This window comes from Ascaphus truei, chromosome 5 (genome assembly GCF_040206685.1).
Source record: "Ascaphus truei isolate aAscTru1 chromosome 5, aAscTru1.hap1, whole genome shotgun sequence".
Classification (NCBI taxonomy): domain Eukaryota; kingdom Metazoa; phylum Chordata; class Amphibia; order Anura; family Ascaphidae; genus Ascaphus; species Ascaphus truei.
This window is the reverse complement of record NC_134487.1, coordinates 63,329,460-63,340,464: the sequence shown is the minus strand read 5'-3', so window position 1 is coordinate 63,340,464 and position 11,005 is coordinate 63,329,460.

The following is an 11,005-nucleotide window of genomic DNA, read 5'->3' as shown; positions in this document are numbered from 1 at the left end:
ACACTAGGCCAGGTTACCCCCAGGTCCCAGGCAGGTCCCACTCCCCACTCCCCACTAGGTTAGTGGGTAAGTTCTTAGGGAAGGCCCCTTAGATAGGGACCCTGCCCTTAGGTGTGTGTAATCTTGTCAGTGACATAGCTGTCGTGCTGTGTGCTCTGACTAGAAGACACAGTGTGGCCATAAGTGCAGCCACAGCAGTTAGCTTTGGCTGTGTCAGTGAGAGGCCCCTCATAGGAAGAAGGGGGGTTGCTTTCTAGTTGTTCAGTGTGTGTTATATCACCAGTGTCAGTTGCACATGGTGAGCTGCCAGAGTCTGGGATCAGACAGAAGTTACAGGGAGAGTTATTATGCATGCAGGGACTAGGGTGGAGGTATACCCCAGGGCCCAGTTAGTCCCCTATGACACCAGAGGAAGATGTATGGTATAGGGTTGGCCTTAGGACAGGGACTCCTTCACCATATTTAGAGAGCAAGAGGGTTGCTGTCTGACAGTATTTGACTGTCTGACAGCGTGTTCAGAGACTGTGTTAAAGGAGCATTCCGGCTGGAGATTCCTTTCCTGTGGATGCAGCGTGTGCATCCATTCCTGCAGAGAGCCGCGCAGCACGCCGTGGGATCACTGTGCGGTGTTGCTGAGTTCCAAGGACTTTACTGACCAGGACTGGTCAGGGAGGTAGTATATATTAAGTGCACCACCGGGCCCCAACACAGGGAAGCGCTATCCCTCACACTCACACTGGTCTTTATTGTTGTGGATACTCAAGAGACTGCGGGGAATGTGATGATGGACATGTGGGTGAGGGGATGGTATGCATTCAGAGTGATGCACTGTTATTGATATATTGTTTTGATGTTATGCAAAGAGGTGTTATTGGAGTTACAGTTCATGCTCAGTAAATACTGTTTATTCACACGGTGTGTATTTACTGTATGTGGGTTCTGGTGAGGACACACTCCCACCCCGTTGGGATCCCTCATCAGTGGAGGCGCTGCACCGAGTGTAAGTACATACCCCAGGTTTCCCGTGGCGGAAGCTCAGCTCTCCTGGTTGCCAAACAGGTACCGCACCACACTGAGAAGTAGTCAGATACACCTACCCACCCCAATCTCACTTGGGGGGGGGGGGGGGAAGAGGGCTACAGTAATAAAATATAATAATCTGTATTAGTGCCCACAATAAAGCGAAGCCACAATATCTGGAAATGCAGGGCTGAGAAACCCTTTTGTACAGCCCGCATATTCAGAGAAGATGGCTGCTGCTGGAACTGGAGTTGGAGGAGAGGGTCAGGGGACAAAGAAGAAAGTGTCCAGGGATGGAGGTCAGACCGGGGGCCATGTGCCCAAAAAGTGGAGTAAATGGTTGCTCTCCCAGCCAGAGCAGCACCAGCACAGCATGGTGATATCCTGTCGGCCAGGGGAAGTCGTTGTCAAGTCCCTCTGAAAGCCGCTGCTATCATTGGCCCGTTTCTTTTTCCCTCCACAAGCCCTTTAACCCTCAAAGCCCACCCCCAGCCCTGATTGGCCAATGCAGGCGAGCCCTCATCTCCTGCTTGGTCCATAAGCTAAGTCCATGCTGTGATTGGTCGTCAGCTCCTTTATCATGCTTTTCTATGGTAGCGAGGAAGCTAGATAAGGGAACCTGATCGGTGCTCCACAGCTCATTCTGATCCTGACGTTCAGACAGACTAAGCATTGTGCTCCGAGGCTGTGCTGGAGACACACGAAAACAAAGCTGAGAGCATTGACAGAGGAAAAATTCAAAAGTGCTTTATGGTATGGGACTGTAGCTGTGCCGGAGAAGCGGAGACCAGGACTTTTCAGCAGGAGATTTAAAAGTTCTCTGCCGCGAATTTCACCACAGAGGTCTGGACCCTCTTACCCCTATGGAGTGTGGAAGCAAACCCTGGGTAAGCCTTCTATGTGGCGCTCAGCACCTACCCAGCAAGGATTCCCCCCCATATGCCCCTGTTTTAATGAGTATAGCTCTGATTGTATTGTGTGTGTGTACTGTGCTTGCTGGCTCCTGCTGTGATACAAATTCGTTATTGTACTGCTTTGCCCTCTCTGGTGCCTTAATCTCTGGGTTAAATTCTGGTCTCTCATGTCTCCATGGAGAAATAATGCTAATTGTTTCTTAGCACAGGTAATGTATATAGACCTATGTATTGATTGTTTGCAGGCACATTGGGAGGGATTTAATAAGCCTCAATAAGGGGTAAGTCAATGTCCACAAGAGCTTAACATACAGGCAGTCCTCGGTTATCCGACAAAATGCGTTACTCAAAATGGCGTTGGATAGCGAAAACGTTTTAAAGCGAAACACATTTCCCATAGGAACACTGTTTAAATGAAAGGTTCCATTCCTGAAGGCATTTTTAACACTAAAATACACCAAATATTTTACGCAGGCAATAGGATATGCAGCACACACATAAATTATATAGTGTACTGTATATACTGTATTATATACAGTATATATAATATAATAATATATTATACAGTATAATATATATATTATATACACAAACAACTTTGCAAAGTGTTGGATAAGCCGTTTTGGCGTTGTAAAAATGAACATAGGTATGCATTGCATAGCGTTGGATAAGCCATTCGTTGTAAAACGAAGCGTTGTAAAACGAAGCGTTGTAAAACGAGGACTGCCTGTATAATGTTGGTACTTGAGGCACAGTGACTTGCCCAAGGTCACATGGAGAGATGATACTGAGCTTCAGTCAGGTTCACCCACTTCAAAGGAAGTGTTCTTTTTACAAAGCTACCCTTTCACCCCCCCTCCCCCAAATAATGTTATTAAAAATGTACTGATCTCTAATAACATATATGGTTAAAATATATAAAGAGAGGAGCTTATGATGTAGTGTTAACCGATTCAATTTAATGTTACCTCTGAAATAACGGTTTGAGAACGTTGAAATATTAACTATTAAATATTTTCTTTGGAGTCACAACAATATTTTTTACCTATGTGGCACCGGAGTTAAGCACTGATAAATAACACGTAATGTTTTGGCATCTCAAAAACAATCCTTAAAGGGCCAGCAAGTCGTGTTGACCATGCTCCAGTTGGAATTGCACCCCGTCTTTAGCAGTCGTCCACAAGTGCTACTCAATAGACAGAAGTCGTTAACATACAAAAACAATTGGTGCACAATGTAACTGCAAAATACATAGAACATCTCATTACCTTTAATTTCTAGCTATATAAAGTTTACATTACATTAACTAAGCAATGGTGAGATTAATCCCATGTAGAATGGCATATACATATCATCATGGAAACATGAAAAACAATACTTTTGGTAGTTTTTTGTGACTTTACTTTCAAATTCCGTTCATCAGGCAAATTCCATGAGCTCTTTATAACCTGTCATGTTTCTCCTCTAGATCTTCTTTGCAAGTGTGGAACAGTGATTTGTGAAATGTAACATTGCTGTGAAACATATCACAGTTACCGCAAACAGAAAATTCTTTAGAGGGAAGAAACATTATATTAGCTACATACCGTATAAATTAGATTAAATGAAAGTCTAGTCTAGAGATCCCCATCTATACCAGTGATTTTCAACTTTAAAGGAATTGTAAAACCTTACAATTGATTGACTCCTCAGAACTCAGCCTGCCGATCCCATATATACTGGCACATTTGCAAAGTCTGTGTGCGTGCGTATAAATATATATATATATATATATATATATCGTTGGTTAAGTTATGGTGAGTAAACTCTCTCTCTCTCTCTCTCTTTTTATATATAGGCAATACGATACCGTGTATGAGACGAATATCAAGAGGCAGCACTCCAGTGGATGGTCAAAAAAAGCTTTGTATTGTTAAGACATCATAACCATTGGTTATGATGTCTTAACAATACAAAGCTTTTTTTCGACCATCCACTGGAGTGCTGCCTCTTGATATTCGTCTCATACAGGGTATCTTATTGCCTATTTATTCTCTACATCCATTATTTTGATTTACCAGAAATCGCCACTCTCCCAGGTTTTGGGATGCCTGGTTTGGAGGGTGCAGGTGATGTGGGATTGATAAATGATGTGTTTAGGACAGGGGCTGCAGGCCCATTGCTATATGATGAATAATACATCAGGGAGACAGACTTGGTTGCTGATGGGAGAGTGTGGGTCCAAATGCAAAAGGGGTGAAGTGTACCGGGGTGTCAATCGTTAGTGCCAGCTGCAGAGGACATAAGAGTGGAAGATCCAGTGGAAGGGCAAGACAACACAGTGCCAGGACCCATGTCACTGCTGAAGATGGAGGATAAGTTTTCCTCTGGCCAGTACCAGGGGATCGGGGACTTTGCGGCTGATTTCAGGAGCTGCTGGAGGGATGCTAACTTCTGCAAGGGGTTGATCATTGGCGTTCTCTGTCTCACATGCTCTCCTCTGTCTCACACGCTCTGTCTCACACGCTCTCTCTGTCTCACACGCCCTCTCTGTCACACACATACACACACTCTCTCTCTCTCACTCTTGATTTGGATATCTTATTTACCCTATATATCTTACCTGTCCTATACCTACATCGAAATAACCTATACTGCTTTCTTCCAGATCTGACTGAAGCTTCACACGGGAGACATCGGAATCCCCTCTAACCCAGAAGACAGGTAGGGAACATCTCCCCTCCAATATATAACATTGTGGGAATGAGGTACCTGGACATTGAGGGACTGCGAATCAGGTAAGATTGCTGCTTTAGAAATTGTGAAGCGGGGGCATTCAGACCCATTGGTTAAGGGGTTCAGGAAACTAGTCATTCACATCTGGCTTTTTTTTCTAGATTAGTGAGGTCATCTGACACACACACACACACACACGACTAATTGTAGTGAAGTATAAATGTAATACAATAAACTGTTACGTCAAAAACGAATGTTAATAGTTCTTACTAGGAATTTATTTAAAAAGCGGGGATAGGGGCGAGTAGATTTTTTGGTTCAACGAGTAGATATTTGGTGATTTGTCAAGATTATATATATATATATATATATATATTATTACATATATTATTTATATGGGACAGGCACCTGCATTACAAGTGTGCCTACAGGTTTGCCTACTGCTTCGTTTGACATATATATATATTAGTCAAACGAAGCAGTAGGCAAACCTGTAGGCACACTTGTAATGCAGGTGCCTGTCCCATATAAATAATATATGTATACGATACCATTCCGAAGTCAGCTAATAAGAGACAGCACTCAAGAGAAGTTTGGTAACACAGGTGTATTCAGTGAATTAGGGATCTTACCTGATCGCAGTCCCTCAATGTCCAGGTACCCCCATTCCCACAATTTTATATGTTGGACGGGAGGTGTTCCTTACCTGTCTTCTAGTTTAGTGGTGGGGGGGGGGGGAGGGTTCCGATGTCTCCCGTGCGTATCTTGATAGTCAGATCTGGAAGAAAGCAGTATAGGTTATTTCAGTGTAGGTATAGGGCAGTTAAGATATATACACACACAGACAGACAGACAGACAGACAGACAGACAGATATTTATTAAATAAGATCCAGCTGTCAGGGTTTGGCTGTCAGGGTTTGGCTGTCACGCTCCTCCCTTCCTGGCCTATAATTTCTCTCCATCCAGAGAGAGCAGAGGATCTGCGGCCGATGCTTTGCCCGATGCTGTGTATTTATTTTTCTAGTGGAGGTTGAGTGCATCTAAAAGGGATTCCTTCATTTCTCATGTTCCAAATATGTATTCCCTGATCGCACCCCTCCAGTACGTCATTATATAGAACAAGGGGAGCAAGGGTTTAAGGAACAATAACAATCAGAGTTCTATAACACAAAGAATACACATACCTAACCTACAATGAGGTCAGGTACAATGGAGGGAGGAGGGGAAATATATATATATATATATATATATATATATATATATATTATCAAACAATACTTACACGGCCAAGTGTAAGTACAGGTACAGCAAGGGGTATCTGTGATGATCCGTCTATCCTTCCCCAATCCAAACAGCGGGGGAAACGTGATTGCTGGCTGGCAATGATATGTCGTTGAAGACCTTCATTCTGTCAGTCTTTTCCAAGCTCCCGCATGGGATGGTATAAAGATGGTGAGGCAGACGTGTTAACAACAAATCGATATATTTATTGGTAGGGTGTACAAATAACAATGCACTCACAATAAAAACAAGCTTCCAGGTCGGCACCTGTGATAGAGTGGCAAGCCCTGCAGCGAAGGTCCGTGCCGCCACGACTGGAGGACAGGGGAGTATGGTGATGACGTGCGGCTGCCAGTGACTGCTACGGAGGCTCCCGTTGGACAAAAACAAACGGCCAGTAGGAGCTACACGTTTCGCCGAGACTTCGGCTTCATCAGGCTCAAGAAGTCTCGGCGAAACGCGTAGCTCCTACTGGCCGTTTGGGTAACTACTGCACCAAGATTGGGTAACTCGCTGATCACGCCTCACCTCCACTCCTGCCACTCAATGAAGTTGCATGAGGGTGGTGGTGGGGGGGGGGGGGGGTAAACCCCACAGGACAGCCTGCCACTGCCTATAACTACTGGGACTTATGTGACAGAAGGCAGAAAGGATAGTCTGGAACAGCCATGGCTACATTAGTGCTTTAATAACTGATGTAGAATTTTAGTCTAAGTAATGCAAATGCAGTATGATATGACCTCATTTACATCCAAAGAAGTTATTTTACCTGTGTTCTATTTTACAAAGCATTTAATAGACCATCAGCAATACACACCCTTAATTACATTTAAGAGACTTCTAATGTATATGTAAATATTTTTAAGTTGAAATTGGTTTTGCAAATGTCAAGTTGACATTGAAATTTGATATTTACTTTGCATTTTGCAATCTATTAAATGGCAGGAACTCACTTAGTTTCAGTGGTTTGCAGGTTTTTAAGAGTACTGCTTTGCCTTCTGGTTAATGTTAAATATGTTAATAAGACACCAGTAAATACTGTATGCTCAATTCAGATGTAACCAGGGAAGTTTCCATAACGGTCATACGTAAGTAAGGCCGACAAATAGCTTTAGAATAATGCAAGAAGAAGCAATTTTATTAGGCCTGTGTCCATCCCCAGTGCTGCTGAATTTCCAGGACATGTTCTATTTCATGCTGGACTTGCATACTACTCAGTTTATTTTAGAGGATGCAGTGAATTTGCAGATCCGACAGGCAGGGCCGCCGATAGGGGGAGAGAGCGCGACAGAAGCTAATCTCAGCTTTGGCATCCACGAACACCAGAGGCCTGAAAGCACACCAAGATAAGGCTCTGTGCATTATTGGTTGGATTTTTTGGGGTTGGGGTATGAGAGTGAAAGAGAGAGACAGACAGAGAGAGAGAGAGAGAGAGAGACAGAAAGAGACAGAGAGAGCGTTTAGGGTATTATTTTGTGTGTTTGTGTAAGGAAATGGTATGGGAGGGAGGGTGAAATGTGTGTGGCCAGGAGGAAAGGGGGGAGGGATGGTTGAGGGGGCTGATTTAGTGAGAGAGGGGTGATTGAGTAATAGCAGAGTGGGCGGAAATGTGAGAGTGTGTGAGAGGGAGGAAGGAAGAGCTTCTTGTATTTTTGTGTGATGGGTGAATTTGCCACAGATAACGGATTTTGAGACGATCATCATGGGTACATAAAAATACTGTTTAAATTGTGTGGATGTGGTATATTTAAGTAAATGAGCAGTTTTTTCTTACTTTTTTTTATTTTATTTTTTAAAGAACTGTTTTCTTTAGTCCATGCACTGTGCTGTGAGGGGGTCTTTGCTCTGTCAGGGAAGTTTTTGACTCCACCTATATTATTAATGAACAGAGCTTTTAAAAAAAAAAAAAAAAAAAAAAAAAAAAAAAACTTTCCATGAGAAGAAAAGGACGAATTCCCTTAGAAACCAGTTCAATTCCTTGTGAAATTGTGGTAAAAAAAAAAAAAGACTTTATTTACAAAAATTGGTGTGATTACAGCCCCTTTCATTTTATGATTTGTTTAAATAAAGATCTATTTTAACGTGACTATTTTCTGGACAAATATTGACTCTGGGTATTTCTCATTATAAATCCCCAGGCTCATCATTCGATCACCGCTGCATCTGTGCAGTTACATCTTGGCATTAATGTGTCGGCTTCAGAGTGCATGTTATTTGGGGACTTACTGATACACGATCTTCTCTCAGCAGCAGGGGTCCTCAGTCCTTCTCTCTATATAAAATAATCACTTTAATCGAATCATAACATTTAAACCCAATTAAAATAAAATATTGGGAAATTATCTGCACCATCTGCTTTTACCCACGGGAGAAAAAAAACAAACAAACAAAATAAAACCACACCAAATCTTGTACAGTATACTGTCCCATCCTAGTACAGATACCAATAGAGATGAAAATAGTTTGTTTGAACCACTTCAATCTTTACCGGCAAAAATCACAGGCACTTGAATAGATATTTTTTTTGACAGAGATTACTTATTTGTAGTTTATTTTATACATTGTTGTTGATGTACAAAACTGCTATTCCCCCCCTTATTTTTGCTTGTAATAATAAAAAAAAATAAAAAATTATATGCGTTTTACAAATATAATGCAATAATTGCAAATAAATCACTATTGTTACGTGTCTATGCACATAGTGCCTAATGTAAGTGCAATACCTATTGCCTCTGATAAATAATTTACTGGAACATGCAATGCTGCACTAAGTGTGTTATCTCTTCACATTGAGGGATTATGCTGCCGATTACTGATACTTCACACTGATCAAGTCTTCATTACTATCTCCACTGCTGATTTCTGACTGGGAACATGTGAGTTCCCAATCGTGATTCTTTGAATTGACTGTTGAATTTGTAGAACATACCACAGTATATGTATTTTTCCCCACATATGGTGACATCTGCGCTCCTCACAAGCTTCTCCCTACAATCTACAACAGGAGGAATTGGATCTCCTCCACAGAGGGTTGAGCAGCAAAGTTCACTTTAATATATATTTTTATTATTTATCATTATAATTAAAGAGCACTTTTTTATAAAAGGTTTTTATAAGGTTTATTATTCACATTTTATTGCACCTCTATTAGAAGCGCCTCACATTTTCTTTTTTACAATTCCCCCTTAGGCCCCAATCAACTCAGCTTGTGGTTACTACAGGGACCCCCCTTAGATTGGGACAGGGTCCTGTAGAACCCAGACAAGTGAGGGTCCCAGCCAGGAAGCGAGAATCTCCTGGTGTTACTGTGAATGTGAATCACTCTCTGCGGCTGCAGAGATAAGAGACTTTTCAAACGTGGATCACTCCATGCGGGAGCCACCCACCGCCAGGCAGAGCTTCAGGACGTCGCCGAGGAGATCGCAGAGCAGCGGATCCTTTGTGAAGTGTCTGCAGCCCCAGGTGCTGGAGCACTGGGGCAGGTATCGTATTTCAAGTGCACCATCTATAACATCCTCATACATGTGGGCTGCGCGGTCACCACACACTTGGGTTTGGGTGTGGGACAGTGGACATGGTATGGGGACACGGTATGGGGACACGGTGGAGGATTGCGCTCTGCGTTGGCGCTTTGGGTAGTTGTGCCTTTACTATTATAGAGTGATAAGAGTTTATAATACAGACCGTTGCTATTTTACATCTAGTGTATGTGTTCATTTGAATGTGTCCTGCGAGGAACAACTCCCGTTCTGCTGGGAGCCATCGCAGGTGGAGGCGCTGTACCATATAGTATTGTTCCAGAGGATACACCCAAGGCTCTCACTGGCGGAGGCTCAGGCCTCCTGTGAGCCTAACAGGTAAAGCACCACACCGGGTAATACATATAGATTCTCCTCACATGCACCCTATCTGCGATTGGGAGGGGGCATATGGGTTATACTAATTTTTTTTTATAATAAAAAAACTTCTGCAGTTTTATTGCAGTCATTTGACAGATATTAAGATGAACAGAGTTCAGTGAGTTAGTCTAGTCTGCTTGTAATCCCCCCAAATTCTGAGATATTACCGCTGGTTTAATTTGATATTTAATATATGTTAAAAAAAAAAACCTCAGAAGAAGCGTACAGACTAAACAATCAAATTCAGAAAATACAGAAAAAATACTTCTAATCCTCTAGTGCCCTCTACCTGTCCAGTATGGCAGATATTTTAAACTCCTGTAGCTCAAATGAATGCTCCACATTTGGAGCTTGATACATATCACACCATGAAAATAGATCACACAGAAGGGAGATATCACAAATGTTCAAAAATAGGTTACCTAACTGTATAGTCAATGCAAATGTTGCTAGAAAAAGAAAAGTGCTCTAAACATGGGTTGGGTGATTAAGAGATCCAATATGACCATGAAAAAGAAAAGAGGATACATGCAGGGAGGGCAGTGTAGAGAAATGATACTCTAGTTGCGGGTGTTCACAAATAAAGCAGAGAGTGGAAAGGCCACAGACAAACGGGTACAGTATATGGTTTGAAATACCTGAGTAAACATCAGAAGACCTATTTAAAGTTGGACAAAATACCACACAAGTAGTAACTAGGAAATGTAATCTACATGTGTGTATGTGTGCGTGTGTACACACAGGCAAGTTTGTGACTTTGAGATGGCACGCTGAGTGAAAGCACTATCGTATAGTCTTATTTCCCATTATATATCAGGAGGTGTGAAACGAAGAACATTATTTTAAAAGTAATAGGGAGAAAGAGTGGCTCAGTGAGTAAAGACACTGACCGGCACTGAGTTTGAAGCAGGGGAACCTGGTTCAATTCCCTGTGTCTGCTCCTTGTGACCTTGGGCAAGTAACTTTATCTCCCTGTGCCTCAGGCACCAACAACATGGATTGTAAGCTGCACGGGGCATGGACTGTGTTTGCAAAATGACTCTGTAAAGCGCTACGTAAAACTAGCAGCGCTATACAAGAACATGCTATTATTATTCAGTAAATTAGTTAAATAACCAAAAAGTGTGCTAGGTTTTTTTTCTTTTGGGATGAAAAACCAACAATATCATAGTAGC